The sequence below is a fragment of the Peromyscus eremicus genome, chromosome 6 (assembly GCF_949786415.1).
Source record: "Peromyscus eremicus chromosome 6, PerEre_H2_v1, whole genome shotgun sequence".
Classification (NCBI taxonomy): domain Eukaryota; kingdom Metazoa; phylum Chordata; class Mammalia; order Rodentia; family Cricetidae; genus Peromyscus; species Peromyscus eremicus.
In genome coordinates, this window is record NC_081421.1 from 86,829,252 (window position 1) to 86,844,400 (window position 15,149).

Genomic DNA, 15,149 nt, shown 5'->3' on the forward strand with positions numbered 1-15,149 from the left:
GCTGAAAGAGTTACAACTGATAGATTAAATCGAGATTAATTGTCAAGGAAGTAGTTCTATCATAGAAAACCTACCATTGGCAACTCCCTAAAATAAAGAATAGCTGTTATCTACTGCCAATAGTTCCTCAATAGAGTATAGGGCCTTGTAATCATCCACTCACTTATGCAGGGATTTACAATGGCTTGATATTATACAGATATTGTGTAATAGCAATGTTATATGTCCAGAAGACAGAATTTCAAAGCTCTCCTCTCTAGCTTCTGACTCTTATATTCATTCTCTGAGATTTGGTGGTAGGGATAGTGAAGTTAATATGTATGCCTCATTTGGGACTGAGATAGGTCTCATTCTTGGTATTTTGACCAGTTACACATCTCTCTATTCACTACTGAGCACTGCAAAATAAAATCATCTCTGACAAAAATTGAGAGCAGCCTAAGACTATGGGCACACACACAAATATTAAGGAAACAATTTGACAACATTATCATTTAGCAAAATGAAAATAGCAGCTTGTAGCCCAGGTCCCCATGGTATCCTTATCTATGGACTTTTGACTAGAATCACAATAGCAAATATGAAATTCTCTCCTGTAGAGCAGACCTCCAATCTAATGAGAAAGTGATTAGTTGCCCCATAATAATTGTACCACTAATATAACAGTAAGCACATCCTGCCTGGCAGGTCAATATTATAGTATGTAAGCTCTAGTAGAAGGTAAGAATACAATGTCTTGTCTACTCCAGTAGGAAACATAGCATCTTCCAGGACAGCAAATTCTAAGAAGCAGGGAAATGTCCCGGTCATTTTGAGATTGGCATTTTTATGTCCTAAAGCCAAAGTTGTGGTGTCTTCTGAAATACAGCCTTACTATATAGTTATAGTATGTAAGCAAGGGAAATGTCAACAGGCTGTGTTGTTTTGGACATCTCTGGGACCACGATAAACAGTAACTTAGAGGAAGCTACCCCATATTTTATACTGCAAGTTTTACTTAGTAAATCACATCTTCTGAGCACAACATTTTCCTACAAATTCATAAATCACTTTCCTTTACAGATGAGTTTTATTACATTGTGTATTTGTACTGTTTCTTATGCATTCACTTATTGATGGGCATCTAGGTTGATTCCTTTCTCAAGCTATTGTAAGTAGAGCAATAAATATGGATGCACAGTTTTCTCTGTAGTAGGATTTAAAAAAAGGCTGTATACCCAGGAGTGGTATACTTGGATCATATAAAAATTCTATTTCTAGTTTGTTTAAGAAACCTTCATACTGATTCGTAAATTGGATGAACTAATCTACCCTCTCACCAACAATGTATCAGAGTTCCCCTTTTACCACATCTACAAAAGAATTTCTTACCATTTGCATTGATGATGTTCATTCTGACCCAGGTGAGATGGAATCTTAAAATAGCTTTAATTTGCATTTCCCTGATGGTTAAAGATGCTGAAAACTTTGTAAAGTGTTTTTTGGCCATTTACATTTCTTCTTTTGAGAATTTTATGTTCACTTCAATAACCCATTTTAAAAATTGTGTTGTTTAGTTTTCTGGGGTCATTATATATTCTAGACACTAATCCTTTATCAGATTAATATCTAGAAAAGATATTAGTCAATTATATGTACTGCTGATTCATTTGCTTCAGAGTTTCCCCTTTGATACTAAATGCTTTTAAGTTTCATGATATACTACTTGTTTATAAAAGGTCTTCTTTACTGTGTTATTGGAATTTTAGCCAGAGAAATCATTATCTGTGCATAGAAATTGAAATGTCCTCCTTTTTCTCCCATTTAGTACTTTCAGGGTATCTGGTTCTTTGCTGAGGTCATTGATTTATTTGGAGTTTTGTGCAAAGGAAGAGATGGTTCTATTTTAATTTTTCTTCAGGTTGAAATCCAATTTTCTTGGAACTATTTGATGAAAATGTTATCTTTTTTCAATGTAGGTATACCAGTTAAAGATAGAGATAGATAAAAAGATAGATAGATAGATACATAGATACATAGTTACATAGATAGATCGATCTGAGGTGCTGAAGTTATTATATCCAAACTTTTATTCTGTTTCATTGGTTTATGTGTCTGGTTTTGTGCCAGTGCTATTCTTGTTTTAATACAGTGACTGGCATATAACTTGAAGTAAGGTCTACAATTGCTTCTGCAATACTCTTTATGTTCAGCTTGTTTGGGCTCTCCTTTGATGTCTCCATTTGTATTTTCTGTTTATATTTTCTGTCTGTGAAGAATATCTTTAGGATTTTCATTGAGATTGCAAGATACATGTATATAGCTTTTGGTAGAATAGTCATTTTCCCAATATTAATTCTTCCGATTTATGAGCATTGGAAGTCTTTCTATCATCCAATGTCTTATGTCTCTGATTCCTTGTTTAGGTTGATTTCCAGTAATTTTACTTGGTTGTGTTTATTGTAAATGGGATTGTTTCACTGATTTCCTTTTCAATCTTTTGGCCATTGGTATAGAAAGGCTACTGGGTGTTGTGTGTTATTTTTTATTTCAAACCACTTTGCTCTAATTATTTAAATGCTCCAAGAATCTTTTAGAGGAAGCCTTAGTATCTTGTACACATAGAATTCTATAATCCTTAAACAGATACTTTGACCTCTTTTTCTTTTTATATCCCTTTTGTTTTCAACTTTTATGATATTGTTCTGGCTAATACTTTACACACTATATTAAAAATGTGTGGCTAGTGTAGACATCATTGCCTTGTTCCAGATGGTAATGGGAGTTCTTTGAGGTTTTCTTCATTTAACATGATGTCTCACATGTTTGTCACAGATAGCTTTTATTATATTGAGGTATGTTCCTTCCATTCCCATCATCCCCATGACTTTTGTTATAGAAAGACACTGCATTTTGTCAAAGGATTTTTTTTCTGTGTCTAATAAGATGATCACACGATCTGTTTTTGAGTCTGTTTTGTGGTTGATAACTTTTATTGATTCGCATACATTGAACCATATTTGCATTTTTATAATCCACCTGACTTGGTCATAATGAATGATTATTTTTAAATATGAGCTTAAATTCAGTTTTCCAATATTGGATTGTGAGTTTTTACATCTATGTTTATTAAGGAGAATAGAGTATAATTTTTTTGTTTTGTCTTTATCTGGTTTTGCTAGCAATGCAATGTCAGAATTTTTAAAAGATGTTTAACCTCCTGTCTTTTTCTAGTGAATGAAATAATTTGAGTAGCATTGGTGTTAATTCTTCTTTAATGTTCCAGTAGAATTTTGCAATAAATCCATCTAGTCCTGAGTTTGATTAGCTGGGACACTATTTATTGCTGCTTAAATATTGTTGCTCGTTATGGGTCAGTTTAAATTCTATGTTTCAAATTGATTTAATTTGCATATATTACATACATCTATGAAATTTTCCATTTCCTTTATTTTTTTCCAATTTGACAGAGTACTTGTTTTGAAACTATATCCTTGCATTTTTCTAAATTATGTTAGTATCTATACCAATGATGGCAGTGCATTTATAATTTTATTAATTTGTGTATTCTTTCCTTTTCTACGAGTTATTTTATCTAAGGGTTTATTAGTCTTGTTTATCTTTTGAAAGAACCAACTATCTGTTTAATTTACTCTTTTATTGATTTGTTTACCTTTATTTCATTAATTTCAACCATAATTTTGTATTTTTTACTTCCCATGTAAACAATTATGGTTTGGGTTCTTTTTTATAAGGCTTTTGGGTACATTATTAGGTTGCTACATTGAAAATTCTCAAACTTTTTGAGGCAGAGTCTTTTAACATAATCTTTCCTAATATGACATCCTTGTATATGCCCCACAGATTTTGGTAAGTTTTATTTTTACTTTTATTCAGTTCTAAGAGGATTTTATTTTCTTCTTGATTTCTCCAGTGGGCCAGTTTTTATTCACTAGTGTATTGTTTATTCTCCATGATATCATATACTTTCTATAGTTTTTATTGGTGCTGATATCTAGCATTTTTTGAGATAGAATGCATTTTTTTCTCTATTTTTTTCAGCTTGCTTTTTGTCATAATATGTGATCAATTTTGGAGAGTATCCCGTGGGCTGAGGAAAAGAATGTTTATTCCTCAGTATCTGGGAGGAATATTCAGTAATGCATATTAGGGTCTTTTGATATTTTTTCAGTGTCATTTAACTCCAGGCTTTCAATGTGTCACTCCTTATACTAAAAGAGTGGTAAACTGGGCTTCCTTCTTTCAGGTCTTCTAGATTGCTTGCACATTTATAGTCCATACTTTCTAAAAGCCTGAATCACCTTCTTGTGGGCCATAGCCTCAGATTGTTGTCATATTCTAGAGACTACATGTTCCCCATAGCCCACAACTCCCTTTATCTTCAAAGCCAATAGCAGTGGGATAAGTCTTTTTATACCTGGTCCCTCTTGCCTTGCTAAAGTCTCCCTAGATCTGGGTGACAGGCAAAGGTCAACACCCCCAGCATCACTGCTCTCTTTTATTCCTCTTTCTTATTTTGAGGGGATGACTTTCTGGTGTTCTATGACTATACTTAGGATATAGATAACTACATGCACATGCACGTGAAGCATTGCCGCTTTGTGTGATTATAGTTTCTACTTGAGAAAAGTACCTACATTTTAATTTTATGGTAATCTCAATTTCTTAGTTGTCCACACTAATATTTTTTGTTTGTTTGTCTATCATATTCCAGAACTCCCCATTCACATTTTTTATAATACAAGTTTTTCTTACTTCACATTTTATTCACATACATTTTTGCTCATTGTTTTTACACATACTTAAAATGTTTAATTGCTTTCAATCATTGCAAAATATACACCAGTTTTTCAAAGATTACCCTGATTCTCTTACTAGCTATTTCTATAATTTGTGTGCAAAATTATAGGGGATTACTAGATAATGTGATAATAAGTTAATCTAATCATACCTCTGAGATTTTTAACTGCGCCATTCTCAATTTTCTAAACTGTTTTCTTACTCTTTATCAACCCAATACTGTGTTAACTTCACCCGCCCCCCCCCCCTCTCATTCTTCTTGTATAATTTGTGTGACAAGAAAAGGTTTTTGTTTTTTTGTTTTTTTTTTTTACATCAAACATACCTTTAAAAAGCTTGGTGATTTTTTTCTATATATTCGGGGTTTTTTTTTTTTCTTACTTCATCACAATGAATTATATGCCTTCAATTTTTCTAACCAAACAATTGTATTAAATGCCCATTTTCTATTATGAACACAGGTTTGATCACATGCGCATTGCTAAAAACATTTATACTTATCACATATTTGACAAATACATATTGTGTTTCCTTGGTTCATCTGAGGCTTTTACAAAAGCATCTTTTTAGCATTTTCACATGCAGTGAGATTCTCTACTTGAAATTAAAATTGTGTTGGCTTACATATTGAACACAGCCATTATGATTTAATGGAAATTGAAATTACAGCTGTATTGAATTTGATCATATACTTCATATTGAATCAAATTTTAATAGAAAGTGGATAGTTCTCTGTTGTTCTTTGAAGTTTGACAAAACAAAAGCATCAGTTCCCAGTGTAATTATGATTAAGATACCCCAAGGTAACGATACTCAATTATTTATATAATTTGGGTAAATGAATACATGATATATTCTGGGACTTATTCATATAACAACACGGTGAAAATTCAAAGTACTCATGTGAGGGATAAAATGTATTTTATGAAATAAAGTGTGGATATTATAAGAACTTCTAGCTTTACTGAGCATCAGAATAATAAAATAACTGAAATATTTTTCACTTGAAAAAGGCTTTTTACACAACTATATTGATATGACACATATGTTCTCCATCAAATGCTAATAATCCTGTTTCAATGACATAAACACTTACTCATCCATATCATATAAGAATTATGAACTTTGAAATAATTTCCAGATTTTAAGAAAAATGAAAGTATAAAACTCACAGGTAAATGTATAAACCTGGAAACAATAATTCTGAATGAAGTACATAAAGACAAACATCATGTTTTCTCTCATGTATGAACTGAGTCTTCAGCTGAGCATATTCCATATAGAATACCCTTCAAGGTGAGGAAATTAGTAAGTCCTCATAAGGAGAGGATTTTAAGGTAGTGAAAATGGAAAGCAATCATAGAAACATTTAAGGGAGAATAAAGGAAAGGGTTAAATGGGGTGAGATGGCAGAGTAAAGAATACAGAGATGGATGCCTAATACTAAAACATTTTGAAAAAGTCTTGTAGAAATCTAATACAATAGATCTTCCTAAATCTATACATACACTTATATTAAAAGAATTTTAATAGAGTTATACAACAATGCCTCTACCAGATACCACTGGTCAGGAAACAGCATGCTCATTGATAGGAATGAGTTACCTTTTTAGAGTTACTGGTCAGTGGGCCCTATAGACAGCCCCAAACCTCACAGCTTACTCCCAGTGGTCTTTGTTTCTATCAAGAACTTGACAGTAAGACCCTGTTGTTTATGTCACCACATACTTGAGTCAAAGAACATTGAGAAATAAAGCTGGACAACACCTGAGACCGTAATCTCTAAAGGCTAGCTTTCACAGTGCTAGAAAGTGCTATGCTATAAGAGGAGAAAAATAATCACCAATCTTACTGATCTGTGAGCTCTACAAGTTACCACAACCTACCTGCCTGGCAAGATAGTCCCACACATGTAGTACTGGCACAAACATTATGGGAGTAACCAACCACTTTCTGGTTGGATTTAGTGCCTGTTACAAAATTTGTAACTGATATTTGGGATCAATATGGGCCAAGAGTATGTGAGTGGATAAGTCATAGGCCTAGGAAAGAAAATATTATTATTAGTCTGATAAATAAGTATAATAATAGTCAGACTCCTGAAGCTTCATCATTTATGCATAGATTCTTGCACCTCTCAATTCTAATCAGAGAAGCTCCTACTTGAAATAGATGTTGATTAACATAAAGAACCACAAGTCAAATAGCAAAGGATAAGGGACTATTGATGGGGGAATGTATTTCTGTATGCTTCGAATATGTGTTGCTCTGATAGGTTGATAAATAAAGCCATTTGGCCTATGGCAAGGCAGTTTAGAAGCAGGAGGGAAATTCAAAAAAGAGAGACAGGAAGAGGGCCGAGGGAGATGCCAGCAAGCCGCCCAAGGAACAACATGTAATGGGATGCAGGTAAAGCCATGGGACATATGGCAATACATACATTAATAGTTATGGGCTAATTTAAAATGTAAAAGCTAGCTAGCAAAAGGTTTGAGCCATGGCTATGCAGTTATAAAATTAATACAAGCCTCTGTGTGTTTACTTGGGTCTGAACGGCTACAGGACTGGCAGGTAAGAGAGAGATTTGTCCCAACCAGCCTGCCAGGACAAAGGAAATCTGACAACAGACTATGGAATATCTATCGCTAAACAGGACATCTATTTCCTACCCTCCATTCCCAAAGCTTATTTGCAGACAGGGAGTGGAAATATTGTAAGAGTTCAAGGCTGTAGACGGTTTAAAAGAAACAGTATTTGCTAGACATAGCAGGGAAGTTGCACATATAAATTCAGAGCAATTGAACCAGTGTGCCAAAGCTCAAGGCAGACTTCTATCTTAGAAGCTCAAGGCAGACTATGTCCAAGCATGAAAAGTGGTGGTGGGTATGAAGTCCCATCACTAGCAGAGGAACTATAGATATGGAGAGTTGGCTTGACAAGGATTTGGCCCATGGTGGGTTCACTCCACTCCACTGTGGTTCTAAACCTTGAGTCATGATCCCTTTGGGACTCACGTATCAGATATCCTACATATCAGATATTTACATTATAATTGATAACAGTAGTAAAATTACAGTTATGAAGTAGCAATGAAATAATTTTATGCTTTGGGGTTACCACAACATGAGGAAGTGTATTAAAGTGTCACAGCCACAGTCAATGGCTACAGCACAAATATATTTGATGGGTTAGGAAAAACAGGACACAAGTTTGAGTGAATAGAAAGAAGGGAATAGCCAGGCAGTGGTGACACGCACCTTTAATCCCAGCACTCAGGAGGCAGAGCTGACGGATCCCTATGAGTTCGAGGCCAGCCTGGTCTACAGAGTGAGTTCCAGGACAGGCACCAAAACAACAAAGAGAAACCCTGTCTCGAAACTGCCCCCCAAAAAAGAAAGAAAGAAGGGAATATCTGGGAGGAGCTGGATGAGGGGTTGCATATGATCAAAACACTGTGTGAAATTCTAAAAGAAAAATTTTAAACTGGGAAAAAATTCACATACAAAAATTCCATCATAATAAAATTTATATTATTAATAACATCATTATTTTAATTTTATGGTTTTGCTTCAATCCATCCCAATAGGTTTTATCATTTAAATATATCTTTATGTGTAGACTAATTTCTAGATGGTCTTATTAAATAAAAATACATGGAGCCAAATATAGGGGTGAAAACCTTAGAGATCAGGGAAATAGTGAGAGCCACCAACCACCTTACCTCACCAGCTCTGTAGCTTCCAATGCAAGCTACTTCCTGTCCAACCTGCACCTTTATTGCCTTGCTTTTCTGCCCTCTCATTGGCTCTTAGTCCAACTACCTCACTTCCTTATCAATGCCTGTCTGTACAGACCTCCAGGTCTCTACACTTGGCTCTGTTCCCTAGTATGACCTTGAATACATAGAGACCATGTGATCAGATTAAGGGTATGTGCTACCACTGCCTGAATTTTGTGTTAATGGCTTGCTATTTCCTCTGATCTCCAGGCAAACTTTATTTATTAACATACGAATAAAACATCATCACATTTCAGCACAAATAAAATATCACCACATTTCCCCTTTTCTGTCTTAAAAAAAATAAAAAATAATTTTTAAAAATTATAACTAATATAAAAAACTATATACAATAAGTACAATAACTATATACATATATACAAGCAATAAATACATCAACAATGTCTAGTCCATTTGCATTTGATAAATTCTGAGAAAATATTCCATTATCTATTCTACTTTGGTGAGTCCAAAATGCATCTAACTCACTTTCTATCCTAACTTGTATTACCAACAGAAAACTATCTTATGATGTCTTTCAAACTTATACATTTTATATCACCTTAGTGAGTTTCTTTTGTGAATTTCTTAACAAGGAAAACTGTTACTACAACTATCTAATCTTCAACTCCCTCAGAGACCCAAGAAGGAAATATTTTAGTGTACTCAGTAATACAAATGTGTCATTTCTATAATGATGAGTGATTGTGTAATGTGATACCTTGGTAGGATGAGCCAAGGCTTACAAGATGTTTAAACATGAGACTGAATAACAAAATCAAGATAAAATGAGATGAATGAATTTTGATATGGTAGTGTTTGGGGAGTAGAGAAATCCCTAAATTTGTGAAGTGCTGAGTGTGTGTTGACATGAGACAGCACATCAAGGACCAAAGTCTCAGGACCATGGAAAATTGACAAAGTGTTCCCTCCAAGGGTGAGGCTCAGAGGGACGGTAAATCTTCCCTCTTGTCTATGGGTGGATCTCAATAGTGTGTGCAGAAAAAGTCCTCTGTAGCTTTATCACCCTGGATATTTACATTCCCAAGAACTGCTTCCCTGTGGAGACTGCTGCTATTGAGATTAGCCAAATCCACCTCCTCCGCTTACCTGTATGCAATAGCCCTGTCTCCTATCCAGCTGTATACAATGAACCTGGTCTTCTGAGGTGCTGCAGTTTCTATATCATAGAGCCCAACTGACAGATCTCAGCTTTACTGTGTCTCTGCGTTTGTCTTTTCCTCATTCCCTCACCAGTCCTGTCTGGCCAATCCCTGGAGCCACACAAGGATGCAGCAGTAGTGAACATGATCAGACTGTTACACTTGTATTCCTAAAACATGTGCATTATTTCCCCCAAATTAACCTGTTAAGGCAGGCCCAAGCCCCTCCCCCTGCCTCAAGGCTGTGCAACATGTCCCATCAGAGGAAGTGGACTCCAAAAAGCCTGCTCATGCACCAAGGATGAATTCTGATCCTTACCTTCTTGTAGGAGGGTATGGGGGGTGGGTTGGGAAGGGGAGGCTGGAGGGGCAGGAGGAGGGAAGAGGGGGATCTTTGATTGGTATGTAACATGAATAAAATTGTTTTTCTTAATTAAAAAAATAAATTTAAACCAGGAAAAATTAACCTGATAAGCATCTCTATAATTCATGTGTAAAATTTGAAACATGAATAGCCAACAAAATGTGTGTCACAATCATTATTCTGCAAAGAAACTGAAAATTTAAAAAGGTATGCATTGCATAACTTATTATCTGTAGAGCTAGTTGGAAGCTTTTTAATAAATAAGGTTAATCAGTCATAAAAACCAACACATTTAAAATCAAAGGAAAGATTAAACTAACTATTTGATTGAAAATATTCAAAGAAATACTAGCAACTACTTATTATTGTCAAACTGATAATTTTATTAAAATATTGATACATATTAGTGAGTATACTTATCCACTTGGTGGCTTCATATTCACATTTATTACATTTTATCAATTAAATATATAGAGAACTTGTCTGAAGATAGAAGTTGACACCAATAATGTAGGTGTACACACTTGAGTTAGTTTTTTTTATTATCATATGAAGGACTTAATTAAAAGAAACAGTAAATGAATATTAAACATTCCATTTCAAACTCTCTAACATAAAAAAATGAAAAATATAATGCTCTCTTAAAAATTCTCTGGCTTTATATGGGAAAATAAACCATCAAGAACATTTCTATGTTTCCGAAAATTTGATGGACATTATTTGATAAATATATTTTGAATTTCCTCTTGCCATGTAGTTTTCAGATAGAATAAATCATTTACTTGCTTATTATTCTTGTATAACCATAGTAATTATTTAAATCCCTTCACATATTCTCAGTTTTGCCAATACCACTGTATTGATAGAGCCTCTAGTATCCTTTAGAAACAGCATTATTACTTTTTTTAATTTTTCTGCTTTTTTCTGAATATATTCTTGGCCTAATTTTCTGCTTTTTGAAAGAGTATTAGAACTAATAGTTAATCAAATGAAGCTAAAATTGTTAAAGAATGTACATAAATATATGCATATGTGTATTATGAATATGTAGTTACATATACAAATATATAGGATTGTATATGATATATTATTATTTATTTTTCAAAGAGATAAATTTATTTTCAGTGCTCTGCCAAATTTCAGGATGAGTAAGAAAATACAGTCCTTAGCAGTCCAAAGATTCTAAAGAGGGATTAAATTACAAAAATACTAAGGAATCCAAATTTATCTGAATAAACATCATATAAGCAAAAATAACAGGTTATTTGTAAGACAGTCAGAAGCTAGAAGAACTGAAATGTGAAAAGAGGACATGTAGATAAGAACACAGACACCTCCAAAAGGGAACATGAGCAGACAGACTATAGGGAAGCACCAGAACCAGACAGGACCTGCATTCAGAAAGACTCTGTTTTTTGTTTTTTGTTTTTTGTTTTTCCTGCATTCCACTCAGGTGAAGATACATCTTGGGGGCTAGCAGCTACCCTAAAAATAAAAGCTTAGCCATTTGGAAAAAATAATTATTTAGACTACAAAGTATTTGAACTCTGCTTAAAAGACAGAAACTGATACACAAATTAATCAATTCACACCTGAAAAAAAAAAACTACACTTTCAAAAATCTATAAAGTTGATACTAAACATCACATTTAAAATGCCAATGTCTCATAAAAATAGAGGCCCGTGTATGTAAGAAGGTAGGAAAATGCACCTCTTGCCTTGAAAAAAACTTGCAAATGCAAACAAACTAAAACATGTTGATGAAAGAGAATTGCCAGATTTCTGTTCACATCACTCAATAGGAAGGCTTGTAACCACATATTATATTACTTGGTCTCTAGATGATCAGACAAACTCTTCTAACCCCCACAGCATCTGCACACACACACACACACACACACACACACACACATACACACACACACACACACACACATGCATTCATGCATGTACACTCACACACACATACACCATATACACATAAAAATAAAAGCTTCTTGAATAGCATAGATAAAATATTCATTTTCAGATATGTGTGTGTTTTCTTCTTCCTTTCTTACTCATTTAGGACCCCACATACATCAGAAACACATACACACTATGTACTTGATGGCAGCCCATACGTCTTAGTAAAATCATCTGTTTTTAAATTTCATTTATTTTTCTTTTTTTCTCTTTTTATTAACATTTTTCCCTTTATTTTACATACCAATTACAGTTTTCCTTCCCTCCTCTCCTCTAGTTCCCTCCCCCCTGACTCCCATCTACCCAGCTTTCCATCAACCTATTCTTCCTCCATCCCCATCTTCAGAAAGGGGCAGGCCTCCCATGGGCTTGAACATAGCATGGCACATTAAGTTGAGGTAGGACCCAGCTTCTGTAAGTCAAAAGACACAGTCAATAAGACAAAATGACAGCCTACAGAATGGGAAAAGATCTATTCCAACTCCACATCTGACAGAGGGCTGATCTCAAAAATTATAAAGAACTCAAAAAACTAGACATCAAAATACCAAAATGGGGAACAGATCTAAACAGAGAATTCTTAACAGAAGAATCTCAAATGGCTGAAAGAAACTTAAGGAATTGTTCAACATCCTTAGTCATCAGGGAAATGCAAATCGAAATGACTCTGAGATACTATCTTACACCTGTCAGAATGACTAAGATCAAAACACTGATGACAGCTTATGTTGGAGAGGATATGGAACAAGGGGAACACTCCTCTATTGCTGGTGGAAGTGCAAATTTATACAACAACTTTAGAAATCAGTATGGCAGTCTCTCAGAAAAATGGGAATCAATCTACCTCAGCACCTAGCTATACCTATCTTAAACATATACATAAGGATGCTCAATCATACCACAAGGACACATGCTCAACTATGTTCATAGCAGCATTATTCTTAATAGCCAGAACCCGGAAACAACCTAGATGCCCCTCAACTCAAGAATGGATGAGGAAAACGTGGCACATTTACACAATAACTAGTAATAATTCAGCTGAAAAAAAAATGACTTCGTGAAATTTTTTCAAGTAAATGGATGGAACTAGGAAAAATAATTCTGAGTGAGGTAACCCAGACCCAGAAAGACAAACATGGTATGTATTCATTCATTAGGAGTAAAGTACAGGATAACCAACCTTCAATCCACAGCCCCCAGAGGCTAGATAACAAAGAAAGCCAAAAGAAGGATGCATGAATTTCCCTGGGAAGGAGAAAAAGAGGAGCTCTCCTGGGTAAACTGGAGTTGGGGTGGGGGATGGGGAAATGGAAACTTGAGGGAGCAGGTTGGCCAGGCTGGGTGGAGAAGGCAGTTTGGGGCAGGACAGAGGGCTAGGGAGAAACCTGGTTTCAGGCAACTCCCAGAAATCCACAAGGATGACCCCAGCTAAGACCCCTAGCAATAGTGGAGAAAATGCCTCTACTGGCCATCTCCTGTAATCAGATTGATGACTACCTTAATTGTCATCAGAGAGCCTTTATCCAGCAACTGATGGAAACAGATGCAGAGTTCCACAGCCAAGCACTTGGTCAAGCTCTGGGAATCCTCCTAAAGAAAAGGAAGAGGGATTGTATGAGACAGGGTGTAACATGATTTGCTAAATGGTCTTATTAATAAAAAACCTGGAGCCAGATATTGGGGTTGAAAACTGAGAGATCAGAGAAGCAGAAAGAAGCCAGTTACATTCATTCTTACTTCTAGAAATCCTCAGCCCAAAACAGATCTACTTTCTGTATACTCACGCCTATTTCTGTTCTGTCCCTGCCATCTCACTTCCTCTCTCCATCCAGCTACATCACTTCCTCTTTCTGCCCACCTCTGTCACTTCCTTTCTGTCTGTACAGACCTCCAGACCTCTGTGGTTAACTAGTGTTGGAATTTAAAGTCATGTGCCACCACACCTGGCTCTGTTCCCATTGTGGCCTTGAACTCACAGAGATCCTGATGAATCTCTGCCTCCTGAATGTTAGGATTAAAAGTGTGTGCTAACATTGCCTGACTTCTATGTTTAATATAGTGGCTGGCTTTTTCCTCTGATCTCCAAGTAAGCTTTATTTATTAGAGCACAAATAAAGTGTCACCACACCAGGGGGGTCAAGGTCATGATGGAGGAACCCACAGAGACATCTAACCTGAGCTCTTGAGAGCACATGGACTCTGGACCAACAGGGAGTCTACAAGGGACTGACTTAGTGTTAGGATTTGGTCCTTATTTAAGTCCTTTAATTACGTCATCAGCCTTCGCCGGCTTCCCAGCCTAAAAAAGTGGTTGAGCCCTCTGTGGGCTCTCTCTCTCTCTCTGTTCCCTCTCCTTTCCGCTCCTTCCCCCCGTCGGTCCCCCTCTCTCCCTCTCCCCCCATGTCTCTCTCTCTCTCTCTCTCTCTCTCTCTCTCTGTCTTTCTGTCTCCCCCCCCAATAAAGCTCTAAAAAGGTAACCATGGCTATGATTCTTTTAATCAGCACGCTCCTCCGCCGGCATGGCCGCCGCGGGCGGTGACCAGCCACGAGGGGCAGCGCCGCCGGCATAACCAACATTGGTGCCGTGACTCGGATACACCACCGAACACTGAGGACCTGCTGACTGCTGCTGCTTGCCGCCTCTTCCCCCATCCAGCGAGACCGCGAGCGCACGCGCGTCCCTCGCCGCCTCCGCTGGACCCCCACACCGCTACCGCCATGATTCTTCACCACAGTAAGTCCGCGGTTCTCGCGGCGTAGTCCGAGCTATATTCTTTGCGACGGACACCCTGGGGGTCGTCCTCGAGTTGCACCAACAATGGCACATTTTCGTTTCTGACAAGAAAGTAAATGGTGTCTTGGTCTACTGGGTGATCAAGTTGGTGCAGCGGCAGCCCTTCACATCCCTTGACGAAGAGGATGGCAAACTTGAGCTGATTCATGGATCTCTCTCCACTCTTTGGGGATGCCCAAGATTGTAGTCTGATCCCGGTTTGTTATTTTAATTTTTTATTTTTTCTCTCGGCTATAGCCATGGGACAAAAGGGCGGATACATTGGCGGATAGGGGCGGGCACTGG

The 15,149-nt window shown here is 36.4% G+C and overlaps 1 pseudogene; it reads right to left on the bottom strand.

The window, feature by feature from the left end:
• LOC131913847 (TIP41-like protein) overlaps window positions 1-14,790 on the bottom strand; it is a 66,012-nt pseudogene extending 51,222 nt beyond the window's left edge.
• Between the last annotated feature and the right edge of the window lie 359 nt (window positions 14,791-15,149).